Source organism: Triticum aestivum, chromosome 2B (genome assembly GCF_018294505.1).
Source record: "Triticum aestivum cultivar Chinese Spring chromosome 2B, IWGSC CS RefSeq v2.1, whole genome shotgun sequence".
Taxonomy (NCBI): Eukaryota; Viridiplantae; Streptophyta; class Magnoliopsida; order Poales; family Poaceae; genus Triticum; species Triticum aestivum.
Genome location: NC_057798.1, coordinates 156,103,773 through 156,126,679, shown reverse-complemented (window position 1 = coordinate 156,126,679; position 22,907 = coordinate 156,103,773).

The window sequence follows — 22,907 nt, the reverse complement described above, 5'->3', positions numbered from 1 at the left end:
TTAGCTGCGACCCCGTAATCGCGTAAGTTAAAAACATTCCGAGTGGAGAGCAATCCTCCCACTTGGGGGCTTAGCTGCGACCCCGTAATCGCCTAAGTTAAAAACATTTCGAGTGGAGAGCAATCCTCCCGCTCGGAGGCTTAGCCACGACCCCGTAATCGCCCAAGTTAAAAACATTCCGAGTGGAGAGCAATCCTCCCACCCGGGGGCTTAGCTGCGACCCCGTAATTGCCTAAGTTGAAAACATTCCGAGTGGAGACCAACCTTCCCACTCGGGGGCTTAGCTGCGACCCTGTAATCACCTAAGTCACGAAAGATCCCCTGAGCTACGACACAAATATAACGTACGCTCCATCCTGATCCACAAGGACGACGAGGTGTCGACTGAACACCACGTCTGAGCTACACCATAAATATAATGTACACTCCATCCCGATCCGCAAGGACGACGAGGTGTCGACTGAACACCATGCCTGAGCAGCGCCACAAGTACCATGTGCGCTCCATCTCGACCCACAAGGACGACGAGGTGTCGACTAAGCATGTTGTCAAGGACAAATCCGTTCAGAATCAAAAAACACTCAGAAGCAACAAAAGCAAGAGCCAAGGTATTCAAGGAAAACAAAGTTCAGATAAATCCCGCAAAAGTTCAAAATCGCGACGGGCAGAAGTGCACGAGCATCAAGCCCGAAAGAGTTTAACGGTTACATAACCACTCGGCATCCCGAGGAAAATAAGTGGGACTTAATGTTTCATTCACTCGACCGGAGAAGGACTCGCTGGATCACAGAAACTGTCGAGGTCGATGCTATCTGCGATGCGCGTGGCGGCGTCAAGGAAGGTGTCCATGAAAGACTGAAAATTGAGCTTCTTTGTGTTGGAAACCTTGAGGGCCGCCAGCTTGTCTTCTTTGACGTCCTTGTAGTGCACTCAGACCAGTGACAGAGCAACATCAACACCACACCGAGCAGATGACTTCTTCCATTCCTGCGCTCGACCGGGGATTTGATTCAGTCGAGCCATCAGAGACTCGAGATCCTGTGAGAGTTCCGCCTGAGGCCAGAGTTCAGCGTCAACCCGCGTCATCGCAGCCTTCAGCCGAGCGAGGTAGTCCACACCGCTGTCCAAACGAGACTCCAGCGGCAATACATTCATCGCAATGTTGTCTTGGACGGGGCAGTTTATGAGATCGAGACCTGTCTCAGCCCGCCCAGTTTCTGCTTCAAAGTCCTTGCAAAGCTCTACGCAGTCGAAAAAACAGTGAATCGACAGTTTAACAAGACATGTAAGTCGACGTCTCAAATTAGTCGAACATGAGGAAATACCTTCAACTTTTAAGACCAACTTCGCAGCAAGCTGCCCCAGATATGACTCCAACTCGCCCTGCTTGGCTTTGAGGTTCCCCACTTCATTAGTCAAGCTCTCCTTGTCCTTCTTCAGCTGCGCAATCTCGTCTTCCAACTTGCCGACTGAAGCTAGCTTCTTGCCCGCAAGCGCTGTTTTCTCTCGCACCTCCTTCTCGGCTGCAGCAAGATCCATGTCCTTCTCCAGAGCCTGCTTCATTTTCTCTAAAGAAATAACATTCTTCAGACGAGCCTGAAGTTGACGGTTTTCACTACACACATCTGTTCGAGTGGAATTACTCGGTTCAAAGAGACTGGAAAGAATAAATGGAGAATCATAAGGTGAAAGGTTCAGAGTGGTTACCTCCCATGATAGCTGTTTCGTCCTGGGCCTTCTTGAGGTTATTTTTGGCCAGTTACAGATCAAGATTGATGCTGATCTGCTTCTTATCCAGCTCAGAAAGTTGAGCCCCAAGATCACAAGACTTCTACAGTCAGCAAAAGGGATATGTCAGTCGAAAGAAGCAAAAGTTAGTCTCAGTAAAAGTTGTTCTAAGACTACCACCGAATCAAACATTCAACAGTAGTCTCGGGGACTACACCCAGTGGGTGCACTTGGTGTGCCCCCACTGCTCCGGTTCTTACACTCAGCATGGTCTGCCCAGCATGAGTAACAAAATAAATAAGAAGCAATTCTCAGACCCCATCCGACTACCAGCAGTTCACCGCGGTCTTGGGGACTACACTCAACTCAACACAGTCGACTCAAGCGGAAAAGCTATGCTGTTTGACTACAAAAACACCACCGTGGGTGGTTGGATGAGAAATGCAGACTCATAGATGCACATAAAAGGTTCCAAAACACTCATCTAAGGACATCGTATGGGTAGTGAAGCGACAGTTGCAACTATCACTACTCAAAAGATCAGTCGGAAATCAAGTAACCTTGACATTCGCTTGCAAAGCAGTAGTGGCGTTGTAGGCAACCTAACTGGCCTCATGCACCACTTTCATCTGCTCCATCACAAGGTTCACCTGGAGAAGAGCCTCCCTGGCAGCACTCGATGGATCGTCCGGAGTCTGGTATGCAGCAAAGAGGGATGACGGCAACACAGTCGGAGCAGCCAAAGGATCAGATGCGTGGAGTTGTACTGGAGCGCCAGAGGCCTGAGCAGCCGAACCCGATGGACGGTCAGTCGACAGCTGATTGGCAAAAGTGACACTGGTCCGAGCCAGATCTCCGGATCGCTCGACCACTGGCTCAAGCACCTACCCCTTGGCTGCCTTCCCGCTTGAGGCCCTGCCCCTCTTTCTTCTCACCCTCAGAGGCACTCCTTCATCATCGTCATCCGGAAGGGTAATGACGTCCCACGGAGCTGCAACAAAAACAATCCCAAGAGTTCAATCGACCAACGAACCAATTGGTAGAATAAATTCAAGCTGGAAAAGGCCTACCAGCTCTAGAGGTGGCTGCGTCATCAGCTTCCTCGTCCCCGGGGGCCTTGTCAACATCCATGTCAGTCGCAGAAGTCGCAGGGCTAAAAAAGTTCATAATCCACTCGGTAAAAATAGAAGTATCAGTCGAAAGAAGAAAACACAGAAAGACCGGGCGCTCACCCAGAGGCGACAAGAACGTCCATCTTGATCTTGGGCAAGGTCTTCCGAGCCTTCGAGGGCACGACCTTGGGCTGCTTGGCGACTTTCTCTGCCGGCTTCAGAGTTGATGTCCGAGTGCGTTTCTGTGCTTGGGTGTTTGGAGCGACGGTCTTGCCGCGCCCGCCCGTTGGATCATGAAGAAGCTTTGATCGACGCAACGAGCATGGTGGCGAGTCGACCCCCTCATCGTCATCCAACTCGTCGCTCTCTTCCTCGCCATCGTCCTCTAGAGACTGCCAATCGCCGCTCTCTTCCGCACTATCATCCCCCTCCTGGTCTTGCTCCGAAGTTTGTTCACCATTGGGCATAGAATACATCTCAGTATAAATCTACAAGACAAAGGGTCAAACCAATTTCAGCCAGACTCAGAAACAGATGCAAGACATGCAAGAAATCAGTCGGCAGCAAAAGTCAAACCTTGTCTGGCTCGCTGAATGGGTCGACTCTCCGGGCTCTTCTGGGGTTATCCTTGTTACCTGTAATACCTTTCAACCACTGATCCACCGTCGCGGCCGAGACCTCCTCTGGATGGACTCGAGCGGTGTCGTTGGCTCCAGAGTACATCCACATTGGATGCACGAGCCTGAAGCGACTGGATCCGTCGACTGAGAAACACTTCCAGCAAGTCCATGCCTGTTACACCCTGATTGATCAACTGGACCACTCTCTCCACCAGCATGTCCGTTTCCACCCTCTCGGCGGCTGTCACTTTCAACGAGGAAGGTGTCTGGGCACGATCTAAAGAGAAGGAAGGAAGACCGGTCGAGTGACCGAGAGTCACAATGTCCTGGCAGTAGAACCAGGTCGACTGCCAGCCCCTGGCCGACTCTGGGAGTGTCATGGAAGAGAAAGCACTCTGTTTTCTCTTCTGGATCCCCAAGCCCCCGCACATTTGGATCACGTGCGTTCTCTCGTCACTCGAATTGGCTTTCTTCACCGACTGGGAGCAGATTGTAAAGATATGCTTAAAAAGACCCCAATGCGGTCGATAGCCTAGGAAATTTCCGCACATGGTCACGAATGCGGCGAGGTAGGTGATGGTGTTGGGGGAGTGTCGGTGTCAAAACCGGCGGATCTCGGGTAGGGGGTCCCGAACTGTGCGTCTAGGCGGATGGTAACAGGAGACAAGGGACATGATGTTTTTACCCAGGTTCGGGCCCTCTCGATGGAGGTAAAACCCTACTCCTGCTTGATTAATATTGATGATATGGGTAGTACAAGAGTTGATCTACCACGAGTTCAGAGAGGCTAAACCCTAGAAGCTAGCCTATGGTTTGATTGTTGTTTTTCCTACGGACTAAATCTCTCCGGTTTATATAGACACCGGAGAGGGCTAGGGTTACACAGAGTCGGTTACAATGGGAGGATATCTTCATATCATATCGCCAAGCTTGACTTCCACGCCAAGGAAAGTCCTATCCGGACACGGGACAAAGTCTTCAATCTTGTATCTTAATAGTCCAGGAGTCCGGCCAAAGGTCATAGTCCGGCCGTCCGAACACCCCCTAATCCAAGACTCCCTCAGTAGCCCCTGAACCAGGCTTCAATGACGACGAGTCCGGCACGCAAATTGTCTTCGGTATTGCAAGGCGGATTCCTCCTCCGAATACTCCATAGAATATGTTGAACACAAGGATAGTGTCCGGCTCTGCAAAATAAGTTCCACATGCCACCGTAGAGAGAATAATATCTGCACAAATCTAATCTGCTGACGTACTCCGCAGCGTGACATCACGCAACGGCCAAGTCTTTATCCGAATCGTTTTACTGTTCCACCTCAGCGCATTTAGCGAGGCGGTTTCCCTGGCATGTCTTGTCAAAGCAGAGATCGTGTCCCCGTATTCCGGGATTCTCATCAATACGGGCGTGGGTAACCCAACTGCGCCATTAACCGCGGCGCTTGGGAGATAAGCGAGTTTTATTGGGCTGGTGGGGGCGCATAGTCTCGGCCGCCCATATAAGGGGATAAGGATCCACCCTTTCCATTCACGCCTTCTTCCTCCCTTGCTTATCCATCCCTGCGCACTCGAACTCCAGCACCCAAGTCTGCACTTCCCACCTCTACCTTTCTCCAATCATGTCCGAAGCGGGAGGTAGATGGATGGCCTCCTCCGTCACGGAGGGGCAAATCAAAAAGTTGAGGAAGGCTGGATACTTGTCTGACGACATCGCGCACCGGCTTCCCGAGGAGGGGCAACTCGTCCCCACCCCTAGGCCCCATGAGAGGGTCGTGTTTCTCCCCCATTTCCTCCGTGGACTGGGCTTTCCTCTTCACCCGTTCGTCCGGGGGATCATGTTCTACTATGGCCTGGACTTCCACGATCTGGCCCCAAACTTCATCCTCAACATCTCGGCGTTCATCGTCGTGTGTGAGGCCTTCCTCCGCATCCAGCCTCACTTTGGCCTATGGTTGAAGATCTTCAGCGTCAAGCCAAAGGTCATGGGCGGACGTCAAGCGGAGTGCGAAGGCGCCATGGTGGGCAAGATAGCCAACGTTACATGGCTCGAGGGCGCCTTCGTAGACACCCTCAAAGGATGGCAGTCGGGGTGGTTCTATATCACTGAGCCGCGTGACCTTGAATGGGCAGCGGCCCCTGAATTTCGATCCGGCATCCCCACTCGGCTCACATCTTGGAAGGAGACGGGCCTATTGTGGGGTAGTCCGGAAGAGGTGACCGGACTTGAAACCTGCGTCCGAGACCTGGTGAACAAGAAGATTAAGCTTGTCAACGTAGTCCAGGTCATGCTCTTCCGCTGGATTCTCTCGTGTCAACAACGGGCCTTCACCTTGTGGGAGTTCGACCCGGCCCAGCACCAGACTCTGTCCCAGCTTTTCGACAGAAAGCACGAGGACGCTTGGAAGGTGCTATTCAAGAGCTTTGAGGTCTCCCCACCCGTCACCGAGGATCGTAGATTCTGCGCCAAGCGCCAAGCCACCGAAGTAAGCTTGCCTTTAGTCTTTCTCGGGAAACTTGATTTTCATAGTTTGATTCCATGTAGGATCTAAAGTCCTACTCCTTTGACAAGACTGGAAGAGGACATCCGGACAGTTTGACTGCCCGGCCCCTTTGCCCGAAGGCCCATCAGACGCGCGCTTGACGAAGCTGTTGGTTCCGGCACCTCACGTGGTGCCGGAGAAGAAGGCCAAGAAGAAGTCCACGGGGACCCGAAAGAGTTCCCGTGCCTGGTGGTGTCGGATTCATCGCCCGACAACCCCGAAGCACCCTCCGCCTCTGAGGACGAGGAGGAGGAAGAAGAAGAAGAAGAAGCCTCTCCCCCTCTAGTAGGGGGAGGAAAGAAGAGGAAGGCCGCCCCAACTGGGGAGGCCGGAGGATCAAAGAAGGGGAGGACCCTTCTGCCGGACTACGCCTCCGATGCCGAAGATGGCGGGGAGGAATGGCCATCCAGGGTCAAGCCCCTGGCAAAATCGTAAGTATCCGGATACCAGAATAACTTATGGCGCTCCTTCGATGTTTGGTACCTTCTGACGCCGAATTCAATCATGCAGTCTGCCCCAGGCCCAGCTCGATGATTCATTGAGCGGCTCCCTGGATTCGTCGGATGTGAATAGCGCTTCACTTACGATGGCCTCCTCCCCTCTCCCTACAGACGACGCCGAGGTGGAGTCCCAAAAGGGACTAAACCAGGAGGAGGTGGTCTTGGAGGCGCCGCAAGGCGACCTCCCGGACTCCAGGCCCAAAGGGGGTAAAACCGCAGAGGGATCTAAGTCCGGTCCCGGGCCGGACACCGCTCCGGAACCAACAACGGTTCCAGAGTCCGGCAGGCGGCGCCTTCATAAGAAAGGCGCGCCTACAACGTCGGCGGCCTCCGTCCAACTGGAGACGCCGGACAATTTGCTGGAGGTGCTTAACGGCGCCTCCATCGACGAAGAGCACCACACTGTTATGAGTGCGGTGATTCAGAAGGTTCAGTCCGCCAAGAGCGGACTGACAGAAGCCTATACCAGCCTGCTAATAGGCTTCGAGGTATGTAAAACATATAAAAATGTTACCGCATAGATATTAGCCCCTGATGCTCAGTTCAGCGTTCGAAAAAAAGCCGAGCTGAGGATCTAAAAAGATATACACAGGAGTCTAACATAAATATGTCAATATGGGACTGCAGGCTGCGCTGCTGACCTCTGTCGCACTGACTGCAGAGGTCGATACATTGAAGAAGAGCCTCGAGCGGTCCGAGAACGAGCTCGGCCATGCCAAGAAGCAGCTCGAGGACAAGGAGGGTATGTAATACCATATGTAAATGTATATAGAAATACCTGGTTGCAAATAGTGACAGGACCAACATGAACGTTGCAGGGGCCACGACCGAGGTGGCGACCCTGAAAGAAGCGGTGTCCAGGGCCGAAAACAATGCGGCCTCGGAGCGCACTGAGCGAGAGAAGCAGGAGGCACGGGTGGCGGAGGTGCGGCTAGAGCTCCAGGCTCTCGTGGAGAAACACGAGAATTTGGAGCGTGACTCGAAGACTCAAGAGTCCGAGCTCGCGTTGGCTCTTGAGAGTGCCAAAACCGCTAAGGCCGAAGCCCAGAAGGCCCTCCAGGAGATCGAGGCGATAAAGAAGATAGCGGCGGGTAAGGCATTCTTTTTGCAAAGCAAGCATATAAAAGTGAATTATTTGTTACTTACCCGAATCCGGAGCTCTCTAGGAGCGTTCGCCGATCTGCCCTATAGTGTGTCTGATGCTGCCGCGTTCTACCACGCCGAGGAGGGGAGCTCGACGGAAAAGGTGTTCTGGTCTCAATATGCTGATGCCGGACATCCGGTGCCCCTGAGCGACCAGCTGAAGCAGCTGGTCGAGCTCCACAAGGTGGCCGAACAGGCCATGAAGGGCCTCATAGTTCGGCTGTGGCTTGGAGAAGCCATGCCTGGGAGCTACTTCGGTCTGGTGCGGCGGCTGGTGGACGCATGTCCATGGATTGAAGGCATCAAGCGCTCCGTCTGTATTGAAGGTGCCCGTCGGGCCCTTGCCCATGCTAAAGTGCACTGGGGGAAGGTGGATGCCGAGAAGCTTGTGACGGACGCGCCACCACCGGGCAAGGAGTATCGCAAGCCCGAGATGTATTATAAGGGCGTCCTGAAGGGTGCCCGCATTATAGCGGGTGAATCCTCCAAAGATGTAATTTTTTAGTAGACTTGCATCTGTTATCCTGTACGCTGAAAACTTTGTTCATATGCATTAAGCAATGCTTGTTAATTTAAAATATTACCTTCTGTGCGGCCGTTTATCAAATCTGAGAGATGCAAGTCGTCGGCTTCTACCCCCATGCCACGAGTGCTGGGGTGTTCGGGATAAACCTGAGCGCTCTTGTTCCCATTCTTGGGTCCATCTAGGGAGGCGCTCAGCACAACGAACAAGGCCGTCGGACTTATAATGCTTTATCACTCTCACTTAGCCATAGAATTCTATAATTTTAAATTTCGGTGAAGCCCCTAGTATTCGGAAGACCGAGTCCGGGGCGCTATCCATGCGTAGGCCAGATAAATCCGGCTCCTCGCTCTAAGCGGCATAAGTCTTTAGGGACTCTAAAAACCTCACGAACAGCGACCGGTCTCTCGCACTATCATGACGGTTAGTTTTAGCTTTCTCTACTGAGGTGTTAACCCAGCTCAACTGGGGCACAACCGCAGTAGTTCTCTCAGCGCTACCTTAGCCAACATTGCGGAACGTAAGGTACCAAAACATGGGAGCTGGGCAAACCCAACTATTGACCCAAGACATGATTCGGAGCCGATGCATATAGTGCTATAAGTTCGGGGTGCCGCACTCGTGAGAGTGTTCGGTCTTCTCACACCTTTATTATGGGGTGCTTAAGCCCCTGGTGTATTGGCCGTACCAAAGCATACGGTTGCATAATATCATGACTGAACATATTTATATAAAAATAGACGAATACAATAATATATAAGAGCCATGTATTGTTTATTAAAAAAGGGGCTGCTATGAAAGTAGAACGATACAAATAGTGCGATAAGAAAGAGATGGGATTATTTGACATGTCCCCCTCCAGGGGCAAGCTGTGAGACTTTTAAGTAAAACGGGTATTTAGCTCGTTATAGAGACCACCTGGAAATTTGATGTGGCTTGCTCTCTCCCTGGCTGTTGCATCGTTTGTTCGACGAGTGTATTGCCGGACAGGCCTTCCGGATAGTTGGGTCCTGAAAGTATATATATATATATATATATATATATATATATATATATATATATATATATATATATATATATAAAAGAAACAGCATAATAAGGAGCCCCTAGTGCGGTTAAGCCGCATTCTGGGCGTGCCGTAGTTGTGCCCCTCCCCTTATGCCCATGGTATTTCCAAAGCGTAATTATGTACGCGTGGTACCGCTATCGCCATCTGGCGAGGGCTGGGGTTGGGGCCGCACTGCTATGCTTGCTCGGAACGTGCCAGCCGGTTTTGTTGTAGGTTACTTCGGGCGCGCTTGACGTTGTCCGGACATTTAACACCCGGATTGGGGAATTGCCTTGATAGGCTACTTTGAACTTCCGCCGCCAGGGCCGCCGTGTGCTCCTCCATTCGGAGGGAGTGTTCGGTGTTTCCATTTACCGTAATGACTCCGTGAGGGCCTGGCATCTTGAGATTGAGATATGCGTAGTGCGGCACCGCATTGAATTTTGCAAATGCGGTTCGTCCGAGCAGGGCATGATAGCCACTGCGGAATGGGACTATGTCGAAGATTAACTCTTCGCTTCAGAAATTATCCGAGGATCCGAAGACCACTTCGAGTGTAACCGAGCCTGTACAGCTGGCTTCTACACCTGGTATGAATCCTTTAAAGGTTGTCTTTGTGGGTTTAATACTTGAGGGATCTATACCCATTTTCCGCACTGTATCCTGATAAAGCAAGTTCAGGCTGCTACCGCCATCCATGAGGACTCTAGTGAGGTGAAATCCGTCAATGATTGGGTCTAGGACCAATGCGGCGAATCCGCCGTGACGGATGCTAGTGGGGTGGTCCCTTCGATCAAAAGTGATCGGGAAGGAGGACCATGGGTTGAACTTTGGGGCGACTGGCTCCAACGCATAGACATCCTTGAGAGCACGCTTCCGCTCCCTTTTGGGGATATGGGTTGCGTATATCATGTTCACCGTCCGCACTTGCGGGGGGAAGCCCTTCTGTCCTCTGTTGTTCGGCGGCCGGGGCCCCTCCTCGTCCTCGCTATGCAGCCCCTTGTCTCTGGTTTCGGCACTTAACTTGCCTGCCTGCTTGAACACCCAACAATCCCTGTTGGTGTGGTTGGCTGGTTCTTCGGGGGTGCCGTGTATCTGGCACGAGCGATCGAGTATCCGGTCTAAACTGAATGGGCCCGGAGGGTTTCTTTTGAATGGCTTCTTCCGCTGACCGGGTTTAGAGCCTCTGAATCCAGCATTAACTACCGTATCCTCAATGTTGTCGCTGGTAATGCGGTGCTTGTGCTTGTTGTGACGTAACCTGCCGTTGTTGTCCATGGTATCCAAATTGCCAGGGCTCTTGGTTATGTTATTGCTATGAGCTAGCCAACCGTCTTCTCCCGTGCAAAAGTGGGTCATGAGTGTTGTGAGGGCTGCCATAGATTTCGGCTTTTCCTGTCCTAGGTGCCGGGCAGGCCATTCGTCTCGGATGTTGTGCCTGAAGGCTGCAAGGGCCTCGACGTCCGGACAGTCGACTATTTGATTTTTCTTGGTTAGGAACCGTGTCCAGAATTGTCTGGCCGATTCCTCTGGCTGCTGGATTATGTGGCTTAGGTCATCGGCGTCTGGTGGTCGCATGTAAGTGCCCTGGAAGTTGTCAAGGAACGCGGATTCCAGGTCCTCCCAGCAACTAATTGATTCTGCTGGCAGGCTGTTAAGCCAATGCCGAGCTGGTCCTTTAAGCTTGAGCGGGAGGTATTTGATGGTGTGTAGATCATCACCACGGGCCATGTGGATATGAAGGAGATAATCCTCGATCCATACCGCGGGATCTGTTGTGCCATCGTATGATTCGATGTTTACGGGTTTAAAACCCTCGGGGATTTGATGATCCATTACTTCGTCTGTGAAGCATAGTGGGTGTGCGACGCCCCAGTACTGGGCTATATCGCGACGCAGCTCAGATGAGCTTTGTATTTTGTGTTCGGCCTGGCCGTATTTATCATATCCGGCGTGACGGTTATCGTCACGTGACGTGGGGCGCCCATGCGATCCGTAGATCGATCTTGTTTGCCTTTCCTTATTCTCCAATATGTCCCGCAGGTCTGTTGCGTCTCCCCGCGCTCTGGTATTTTTTGAGCGGCGCCGAGGTGCAGCTTGGGTCGAGGGCCGGAAGGCCTCTCTGTCGCGGCCACGGGGTGGCCGATCGGGCGCATCGTACGCTGGTGATGTAGGTTTAGTTGCTTCCTCCTGTAGTTGGGGTAGCAGCCTGCGCTTTGGGTAGCTCTTGGAGGGGCGTTCGAGTTTATACTCTTCGGCCGCCAGGACTTCAGTCCATCTGTCGGCCAGCAAGTCTTGGTCGGCTCTAAGCTGCTGCTGTTTTTTCTTGAGGCTGCTTGCCGTGGCCATAAGCCTACGTTTGAAACGCTCTTGTTCGCCGGGATCCTCTGGCACGACGAATTCGTCGTCGTCGAGGCTTGCCTTGTCTTCGAAGGGAGGCACATAATTGTCGTCCTCGACCTTCCTGTCCGCAACTCTCTCTTGAGGGTTGGCTCCTTCGTCCTCCTGCGCTGAATCCTGCTGGAGGGGGTTGTCTTCGGCACTGTCCGGGGTGTTGTTGTCTCCGGTGCCGGACTCGCCATTTTTGCTTTGGCGGGATTTAGAGCGGCGCCGCTGACGTCGGTGCTTGGGTTGCTTCTTGGAGGGGTCGTCCTCCGTTTTTTCATTGCCATCCCCTACTTTGGGGGTATCCACCATGTATATGTCATATGACGAGGTGGCTTTCCAGTGCCCTATAGGTGCTGGTTCTTGGTCGTCTCCTTCATCGGCGTCCATACCGTCGATGTCTTCGAAGTCGTAGTCAAGCATGTCGGTTAAATCATCGACAGTGGCTACAAAGTGGGTGGTGGGTGGGTTTTGAATTTCTTCGTCGTCTGCATCCCAACCATGCTGACCATAGTCCGGCCAGGGCTCTCATGACAAAGAGAGAGACTTTAGTGAATTCAGGATATCACCAAAGGGCGAGTGATGAAAGACGTCCGCGGCGGTGAACTCCATGATCGGAGCCCAATCGGGTTCGATCGGAAGAGGTGCGGAAGATTTGGAGTTCGGAACGGAGTCCGGCACCCTGGAGTCACAGGCCTTGCAAAGGACTAGGTTGGTATTCAGCTCTATCGCCGTAGAGATTGCGGCTCCTGGGGCGGCGTCCAACCGTCCGTCCCCGACTGGCGCAGTCAGCTCCGAGCTAATGGTCGGAGCGGACACCTGAGCGGCGCTCTGGGCGTTGTCCAGTGACAGAGCTAGATCATGCCCATCGTGATAGTGCGGCGCGCTCGGCCGTGGCTCGAATCCGTCGAAGATCAAGTCCCCGCGGATGTCGGCCGTGTAGTTTAAACTTCCAAACCTGACCTGATGGCCAGGGGTGTAGCTTTCGATCTGCTCCAGATGGCCAAGCGAATTGGCCCGCAGTGCGAAGCCGCCGAATACAAATATATGTCCGAGGAGAAAAGTCTCACCCTGGACCACGTCGTGGTTGATGATCGAAGAAGCCCTTGGCCTAAAGGTGACGACACAGAGGAACTCTCAATGAAAGCACCAATGTCGGTGTCAGAACCGGCGGATCTCGGGTAGGGGGTCCCGAACTGTGCGTCTAGGCGGATGGTAACAGGAGATAAGGGACACGATGTTTTTACCCAGGTTCGGGCCCTCTCGATGGATGTAAAACCCTACTCCTGCTTGATTAATATTGATGACATGGGTAGTAGAAGAGTTGATCTACCACGAGATCAGAGAGGCTAAACCCTAGAAGCTAGCCTATGGTATGATTGTTGTTTTTCCTACGGACTAAATCTCTCCGGTTTATATAGACACCGGAGAGGGCTAAGGTTACACAGAGTCGGTTACAATGGGAGGAGATCTTCATATCATATCACCAAGGTTGCCTTCCACGCTAAGGAAAGTCCTATCCAGACACGGGACGAAGTCTTCAATCTTGTATCTTCATAGTCCGGGAGTCCGACCAAAGGTCATAGTCCGGCCGTCCGGACACCCCCTAATCCAGGACTCCCTCAGGGAGAAGTAGTGGAGCTGGGCTCCGAAGAAGTTCAAGAAACCCCTAAAGAAAGGATGCGGAGGAAGGGAGAAACCCCGGTCGATATGGGTGGTGAGCAAGACGTACTCACCCGGCCGCTGCTTTGGCTCTGTCTCCCCCTTGGGCAACCTTGCAACTCCCTCGACAATCAAGCCGGAGTCGGCCAGCTCCTCCAAGTCCTGTGGCCGGAGGGAGGATCGGATCCAATCGCCCTGGATCCAACCCGCCGGCAGCCCGGACCTCGACGACGACCCCTGAGCCGTCTTCTTCCCCTTTGCCGCCCCCATCGCCTTCTTCGCATGTTCCAGCACCGCCGTCTTGTCCTTCACCATGGTGGCGGTGCAGCGGTGTCGTGAGCAGATGAGAAGAGAGCAGCGGAGAAGAAGAGGAGATTGGGGGAGAAGGGTAGAGCACAATGCAAACGCCTCAGACCCGGCGCCTTATAAAGAGCCGCTTCCGAGTGACTGACAAGTGGGCCTGAGTGATCCTGTCAAATCCCACAACAGTCGCACACTCGGTACATGGCAAAAAAGGTGGCGTGGAGATCGAGGCGCCCTTGCCTATTCATCCCGCTCACTGCGGCGTGCCCCGCCTTGCGTGCTTCCCCAAAATTTCAAATCCCACGAGATCCGGAACACGCTGTAACCAATCGCGCCGAGGATCTCGCGATGAAGGGAATACTCGACGGAGTAACATTGCAAACCCACTCGACGTCTTACTGAATTGATCGAGGCGACTGAAACGAAGCTGCAGTTTCAACATGGGCCCCCAGGCCAGCTCAAGTCTTTATAGAGCACGGCAGTCAAGGCAAGATTAACTTCCACCTTCTTTTCACTCGAACTTCAATCCATTCTGGGGCTAATGATGAGGATATAGACCTAGGATAGGGTCATAGGCCTGACCTATATGCCCTACCCAAGGTCACTACCCTAGAGGCAAAGGCACCCCAGAGACAACAGGGAATACCAATTGAAGACGTCGAGTGCAATCCACTCGACCAGTCATATCACTCGGGCACCCCTCCTTCCCGATATCACACGACCATACAAGAAACCACTCGACCTACTGAAGACCAGGAGTCACACATGACAACAATGGTCAAGCATTCACTCCTTAGTCTTGAAAGGCATTAATCTCACTTTATAGCTGGCGTTATCAGTAACGCCCTCTCTTTATGTACATTGAACTCTCTGTAACGGGGGACGGATGGGGTCCTGGCGCACTCTATATAAGCCACCCCCTCCTCTGGCACAAGGTTTCGCACCCCCTGTAACACATCATAATCTAGTCGACCGCCTCAGGGCACCGAGATGTAGGGCTTTTACCTCCTCCGAGAGGGGCCTGAACTCGTAAACACTTGTGTACAATCTCTCCATAGCTAGGACCTTGCCTCCTCATACGTACCCCCTACACTTACTGTCAGTCTTAGTACCACGACAATTTCCCACTGACGGGTCACAGTGGAGAAAAATTGAGAGAAAGTGGGAGGACTTTACAGATGATGCAAGGAACACATGGTTTGGTTTAATGCAGATGACATTAATCCTTTTGGGGAGCAGAGCAACAATCATAGCACATGGCCTATGACTCTATGTATCTATAACCTTCCCCTAGGTTGTGCATGAAGCAGAAGTTCATTATGATGCTAGTGCTCATCCAAGGCCCCAAGCAACCCGGCAACAATATTGATGTGTACCTAAGGCCGTTAGTTGAAGAACTTTTACATCTATGGGACAAAAAAGGTGTACATGTGTGGTATGAGCACAAACAATAGGAATTTGACCTACGAGCGTTACTGTTTGTAACCATCAATGATTTGCCTGCTCTTAGTAACCTTTCAGGACATACAAATAAGGGATACCATGCATGCACGCACTGTTTAGATGATACCGAAAGTATTGGATAAATGTAAGAAGAATGTGTAAGTAGGACATCGTCGATTTCTTCCTATCAAGCATCTCTTAAGAAAGAAAGGAAAGCATTTAAAAGGTGAGGCAGATCACCGAAAGAATCCTCGCCATCGTACTGGTGATGATATACTTGATATGGTCAAGAATTTAAAAGTAATATTTGGAAAGGGTCCTGGAGGACAGTCTGTTCCGAATGACGCTGACGGACACACACCCATCTGGAAGAAGAAATCTATATTTTGGGACCTACCCCATTGGAAAGAACTATAGGTCCGCTCTGCAATCGATGTGATGCACGTGACGAAGAATCTTTGCGTGAACCTACTAGGCTTCTTAGGCGTTTTTGGGAAGAAAAAGATACACCAGAAGTATGGGAGGACCATCGACAAATGCACGAAAAAGACGACATGCATCCAAAGCAGTATTAGGGTCGCGCCATCTATGCTCTTACCAATCAAGAGAAGGAAATCTTCTTTGAATGACTGCTCAGTATGAAGGTCCCATCTGGCTTCTCTTCAAATATAAAGGGAATAATAAATATGACAGAGAAAAAGTTTTAGAACCTAAAGTCTCATGACTGTCACGTGATTATGAAGCAACTGCTTCCGGTTGCATTGAGGGGGCTTCTACTAGAAAACGTTCGATTAACCACTGTGAAGCTATGTGCATTCCTCAATGCAATCTCTCAGAAGGTAATCGATCTAGAAATCCTACCAAGGTTATAGAATGATTTGGTGCAATGTCTTGTCAGTTTTGAGTTGGTGTTCCCACCATCCTTCTTAAATATCATGACGACCATCCTAGTTCACCTAGTCGACAAGATTGCTATTCTGGGTCCTGTATTTCTACACAATATGTTCCCCTTTGATAGGTTCATGGGAGTCTTTAAGAAATATATTCATAACCATGCTAGGCCAGAAGGAAGCATCTCCAAGGGCCATGAAACAGAGGAGGTCATTGAGTTTTGTATTGCCTTTCTTCCTGCCCTTAAGCCAATTGGTGTTCCTGAATCGTGGCATGAGGGTAGACTGGGCGGAAAAGGCATGCTAGGAAAGGACCAAGTAATATGAATGGACGGGAATTCTTGGGTGCAAGCACACTACACAGTTCTACAAAATTTGGCCTTGGTGGCTTTGTATATCGAGGAACACAAGAATATTCTACGCTCCAAACACTCGAAGCAGTCTGACGACTGGATTACAGGTGAACACACGAGGACTTTCGACGGTTGGTTGCAGACATGTCTCATGAATGGCGACACTGTTGCATGTTGAGGATATCACTTATCGTTATCGTCTTGGTCAGCTATGGATTAGAGATTAATCTGAAATCGGCCGATTAATCGATTTTATCGGTCGACTATTAATCGGATATTTTATTGCAAATCTCATATTCCCAACACTAAAATACGCTATATTCAACACTAAAACAATATTTGACAGAAGTGTTACCTTGATTTCTAGCCTTTGAATCCTCGTAAAATGACAAACAAAATAGGGCAATAGTACATATTCCGTAACAAGGTCCATAAAACATTAATAAATATAGTTTTTGCCAACATAGTGCGATGAATAGGTCAAATTTATCGGTAGATTCCCAATAAATCGCTTGTCAGAACGATAAATCAGTCCAAAAGATAAACGGCAAAGACAAGGCATAATCTTATTGGTCACCCCCCGATTAGTGATAAATTGGAAGATTAATATGTGAATCGGAAGATTTCTTGAATAGTGGTTGCAGATGAGCTGTACTTGCTGGCCAAGTTACCATCTTCGACTATATTGTCTTTCAAAGGGTACGAGATAAATGGAAATGCATTTTACACTATCGCCCAAGATAAATAGGCTACCTATTCTGCACAACTCCAAATGAGCTGAAACTTTACGAGGAATTTTTATGGAATATTTGAGGAATATTGGAGCAAATAAGTACCAGAGGGGGCCCACCAGGTGGGCACAACCCACCTGGGCGCGCTAGGGAGCCCATGCGCGCCCTGGTGGGTTGTGCTCACCCAGGCCCACCTCCGGTGCCCCTCTTCTGGTATATAAGTCATTTTGACCAAGAAAAAATAAGGAGAGGACTTTTGGGATGAAGCGCCACCATCTGGAGGCGGAACCTGGACAGGAGCACTTTTGCCCTTCGGCGGAGCGATTCCGCCAGGGCCACTTCCCTCCCGGAGGGGGAAATCATCGCCATCATCATCACCAACAACTCTCCCATCTTGGGGAGGGCTATATTCATCAACATCTTCAACAATGCCATCTCATCTCAAAACCTAGTTGATCTCTTGTGTCCAATCTTTGTAACGGAACTATAGATTGGTGCTTGTGGGTGACTAGTAGTGTTGATTACATCTTGTAGTTGATTACTATATGGTTTATTTGGTCGAAGATTATATGTTCAGATCCATTATGCTATTTAATACCCCTCTGATCTTGAGCATGATTATCATTTGTGAGTAGTTACTTTTGTTCTTGAGGCCACGGGAGAAATCATGTTGCAAGTATTCATGTGAACTTGATATGTGTTCGATATTTTGATGATATGTATGTTGTGATTCCTTTAGTGGTGTCATGTGAACGTCGACTACATAACACTTCACCATATTTGGGCCTAAGGGAATGCATTGTGGAGTAGTTATTAGATGATGGGTTGCGAGAGTGACAGAAGCTTAAACCTAGTTTATGTGCTATTTCGTAAGGGACCGATTGGATCCAAAAGTTTAATGCTATGGTTAGCATTTATTCTTAATACTTTTCTCGTAGATGCGGATGCTTGCGAGAGGGTTAATCATAAGTAGGACGTTTGTTCAAGTAAGAACAGCACATAAGCACTGGTCTGCCCACATACCAAATTATCAAAGTAGCGAACACAAATTAAGCCAACATGATGAAAGTGACTAGATGAAGTTCCCGTGTACCCTCAAGAACGCTTTGCTTATCATAATAGACCATTTTGGCCTGTCCTTTTCCTCAAAAGGATTGGGCTACCTTGCTGCACTTTTGTTACTACTATCGATACTTGCTTGTTACAAATTATCTTGCTATCAAACTACTCCGCTACTTACAATTTTAGCACTTGCAAACATTACCTTGCTGAAAACCACTTGTCATTTCCTTCTGCTCCTTGTTGAGTTCGACACTCTTACTTATGGAAAAGGCTACAATTGACCCCATATACTTGTGGGTCATCAAGGCTATTTTTTGGCGCTGTTGCCAGGGAGTGAAGTGCTCTTGGTAAGGAAACATCGTTACTACGTGCTGAAATTTATTGTCACTTGCTACTATGGAAAACAATGCTTTGAGGGGTTTGTTCGAGGTATCTTCAACTCATACGGAACCACAATTAGTTTCCCCTCAACCTACAACACCTACTGAAAATATTGAATATGAAATTCCTTCAGGTATGGTAGAACAACTGCTAGCTAATCCTTATGCAGGAGATGGAACGGAACATCCTGATATGCACTTGATGTATGTGGAATGTTTAAGCTTGAAGGTTTACCCAGAGATGAAGCTAAGAAGAAGGTTTTCCCTTTATCTTTGAAGCTAAAAGCATTGACATGGTATAGGCTATGAGATGATATTGGATCTTGGAACTGGAATTGGTTGAAATTGGAATTCCACCAATTTTTTTATCCTATGCATCTAGTTCATCGTGATCAGAATTATATATATAATTTTTTCCCTCATGAAGGAGAAAGTATCGCTCTAGCTTGGGGGAGGCTTAAGTCAATGTTATATTCATGCCCCAATTATGAGCTCTCAAGAGAAATTATTATTCAGAATTTTTATGCTCGACTTTCTCGTAATGATCAACCCATGCTCGATACTTCTTGCACTGGGTCTTTTATGAAGAAGACTATTGAATTCCTATGGGATCTTTTAGAAATAATTAAACGCAACTCTAAAGATTGGGAACTCGATGAAGGTAAAGATTCAGGTATTGAACCAAAGTTTGATTGTGTTAAATCTTTTTTATGAATACCGATGCTTTTCAAAATTTAGCACTAAATATGGACTTAACTCTGAGATAGTAGCTTACTTTTGTGAATCTTTTTCTACTCATGTTGATCTCCCTAAGGAGAAGTGGTTTAAATATCAGCCACCCATCAAAGAAGAAATTAAAGAACCGGTAAAACCTAAAGAAGAAACTATCATTTACAATGTTGATCTAGTTGTTCCCACTGCTTATATTGAAAAACTACCTTTCCCTGTTAGGATGAAGGAACATGCTAAAGCTTCAACTGTGGTTAACAAAAGTTATATTAGAACACCCAAATTAGCTGAACAAATCAGAGTTGAACCTAGTGTTGCTATGATTAAAGATCTCTTGGTCGATAATATCAATGGGCATGTTATTTACTTCTGTGATGAAGCTTATAGAATTGCCAAACCCGATAAAAAGGATAAAAATAGACCAGTCGTTGGCATGCCTGTTGTCTCAGTCAAGATAGGAGATCACCGTTATCATGGTTTATGTGACATAGGTGCTAGTGTGAGTGCTATTCCTTTTTCCTTATATGAAGATATTAAGAGTCAAATAGCACCTGCTGAAATAGAAGACATAGATGTTACTATTAAACTTGCCATTAGAGATACTATATCACCAATTGAGATTCTTAGAGATGTTGAAGTCTTGTGTGGGAAAATAAAATACTCTACTGATTTTCTTGTTCTTGGCTCCCCACAAGATGACTTTTGTCCCATTATCTTTGGTAGACCTTTCTTGAACACAGTCAATGCCAGAATAGATTGTAAGAAACAGACTGTCGGTGTTAGCTTTGGTGATGAATCTCATGAATTTATTTTTTCCAAGTTTAGTAGACAACCTCATAAGAAAGATTTGCCTAGTAAGGATGAAATTATTGGTCTTGCTTCTATTGCTGTACCCCCTACTGATCCTTTAGAACAATATTTGCTAGACCATGAAAATGATTTGCATATGCGTGAAAGAAATGAAATAGATAGAATTTTTTATGAACAACAACCTTTGCTTAAACACAACTTGCCTATTGAAACTCTAGGAGGTCCTCCTCCACCTAAAGGTGATCCTGTGTTTGAATTAAAACAATTGCCAGGCACTTTGAAATATGCTTATCTTGATGAGAAAAAAGATATATCTTGTTATTATTAGTGCTAACCTTTCAGAACATGAAGAAGAAAGATTATTGAAAGTTCCGAGGAAGCACAGCGCTACTATTGGATATACTCTTGATGATCTTAAGGGCATTAGTCCCACTCTATGTGAGCACAAGATTAATATGGAACCTAATGCTAAACCTGTTGTTGATCATCAACGTTGGTTAAATCCAAAGACGAAAGAAGTGGTAAGAATGGAAATATTGAAACTTCTGGAAGCAAGTATAGTCTATCCTATAGCTGATAGTAGATGGGTAATTCCTGTTCATTGTGTCCCTAAGAAGGGAGGTATTATTGTTGTTCCTAATGATAAGAATGAGCTTATTCCACAAAGAATTGTCACAAGCTATATGATGGTAATTGATTATAGAAAATTAAACAAATCAACTAGAAAATATCATTACCCTCTGCCTTTTACTGATCAAATGTTAGAAAGATTATTCTAAGCACACACATTTTTGCTTCCTTGATGGATATTTTGTTTTTTCACAAATACCTATTTCGCAACATGATCAAGAAAAGACCACTTTTACTTGTCCTTTTGGAACTTATGCTTATAGACGTATGCCTTTTGGTTTATGAAATGCACCTGCTACCTTTCAAAGATGTATGACTGCTATATTCTCTGATTTTGTGAAAAGATTGTTGAGGTTTTCATGGATGACTTTTCTGTTTATGGGAAGTATTTTGATGATTGTTTAAGCAAGACCGAGTTTTGCAAAGATGTGAACAAACAAATCTTGTCTTGAATTGGGAGAAGTGCCACTTTATGGTTAATGAAGGTATTGTTTTGGGCCATAAAATTTCTGAAAGAAGCATTGAGGTGGACAAGGCCAATGTTGATGCAATTGAGAAAATGCCATGTCTTAAAGATATCAAAGGTATTTGTAGTTTCCTTGGTCATGCTGGTTTCTATAGGAGGTTTATCAAAGACTTTTCTAAAATTTCTAGGCCTCTTACAAATCTTTTGCAAAAGGATATTCCCTTTGTGTTTGATGATGATTGCTTGGAAGCCTATGAAACACTAAAGAAAGCCTTAATTACTGCACTTGTTGTTCAACAATCTGATTGGAACTTGCCTTTTGAGATTATGTGTGATGCTAGTGATTATGATGTTGGTTCTATTCTAGGACAAAGAGTTGATAAGAAATTGAATGTTATTCATTATGCTAGAAAAACTCAAGACAATGCTCAATGAAATTATGCTACAACTGAAAAAGAATTCTTAGCAGTTGTGTTTGCTTGTGATAAATTCAGATCTTACATTGTTGATTCCAAAGTGATTGTTCACACCAATCATGCTGCTATAAAATATCTTATGGAAAAGAAAGATGCTAAACCTAGACTCATTAGGTGGGTTCTTCTGCTACAAGAATTTGATTTGCATATCACTGATAAGAAAGGAGCAGAGAACCCCATAGCTGATAACTTGTCTAGGCTTGAAAATATTCTTGATGACCCACAACCTATTAATGATAGCTTTCCTGATTAACAGTTAGCTACAATAAATGTTTCTAATAGTACACCTTGGTATGCTGACTATGCTAATTATATTGTTGCTAAATACATACCACCTAGCTTCATATACCAACAAAAGAAAAAAAATCTTCTATGATTTAAGACATTACTTTTGGGATGACCCACATCTTTATAAAGAAGGAGTAGATGGTATTATTAGACGTTGTGTACCTGAGCATGAATAGGAACAAATCCTACAGAAATGTCACTCCGAGGCTTATGGTGGACATCACGCGGGAGACAGAACCGCTCATAAGGTATGGCAATCTGGTTTTTATTGGCCTACTCTCTTCAAGGATACCCGTAAGTTTGTCTCATCTTGTGATGAATGTCAAAGAATAGGTAATATCGGTATGCGTCATGAAATGCCTATGAATTATTCACTTGTTGTTGAACCATTTCATGTTTGGGGATTTGATCTCATGGGACCTTTTCCTTCCTCTAATGGGTATACACATATTTTGGTTGTTGTTGATTATGTTACTAAGTGGATAGAAGCTATTCCAACCAGTAGTGCTGATCACAACACCTCTATTAAAATGCTTAAGGAAGTTATTTTCCCAAGGTTTGGAGTCCCTAGATATTTAATGACTCATGGTGGTTCACATTTTATTCATGGTGCTTTCCATAAATGCTTGCTAAGTATGATGTTAACCATAGAATTGCATCACCTTATCATCCTCAGTCTAGTGGTCAAGTTGAACTTAGTAATAGAGAAATAAAACTAATCTTACAAAAGACTGTCAATAGGTCCCGGAAGAATTGGTCTAAGAAATTAGATGATGCACTTTGGGCTTATAGAACAACATATAAAAATCCTATGGGTATGTCTCCTTATAAAATGGTTTATGGAAAAGTTTGTCATTTGCCTCTTGAGTTAGAACATAAAGCATATTGGGCAATCAAAGAAGTCAACTATGATTTCAAACTTGCTCGTGAAAAGAGGTTATTTGATATTAGCTCATTAGATGAATGGAGAACCGAGGCTTATGAAAATGCAAAGTTATTCAAAGAAAAAGTTAAAAGATGGCATGACAAAAGAATCGAAAAGCGTGAGTTCAAAGTTGGAGAATATGTTCTTTTGTACAACTCTCGTT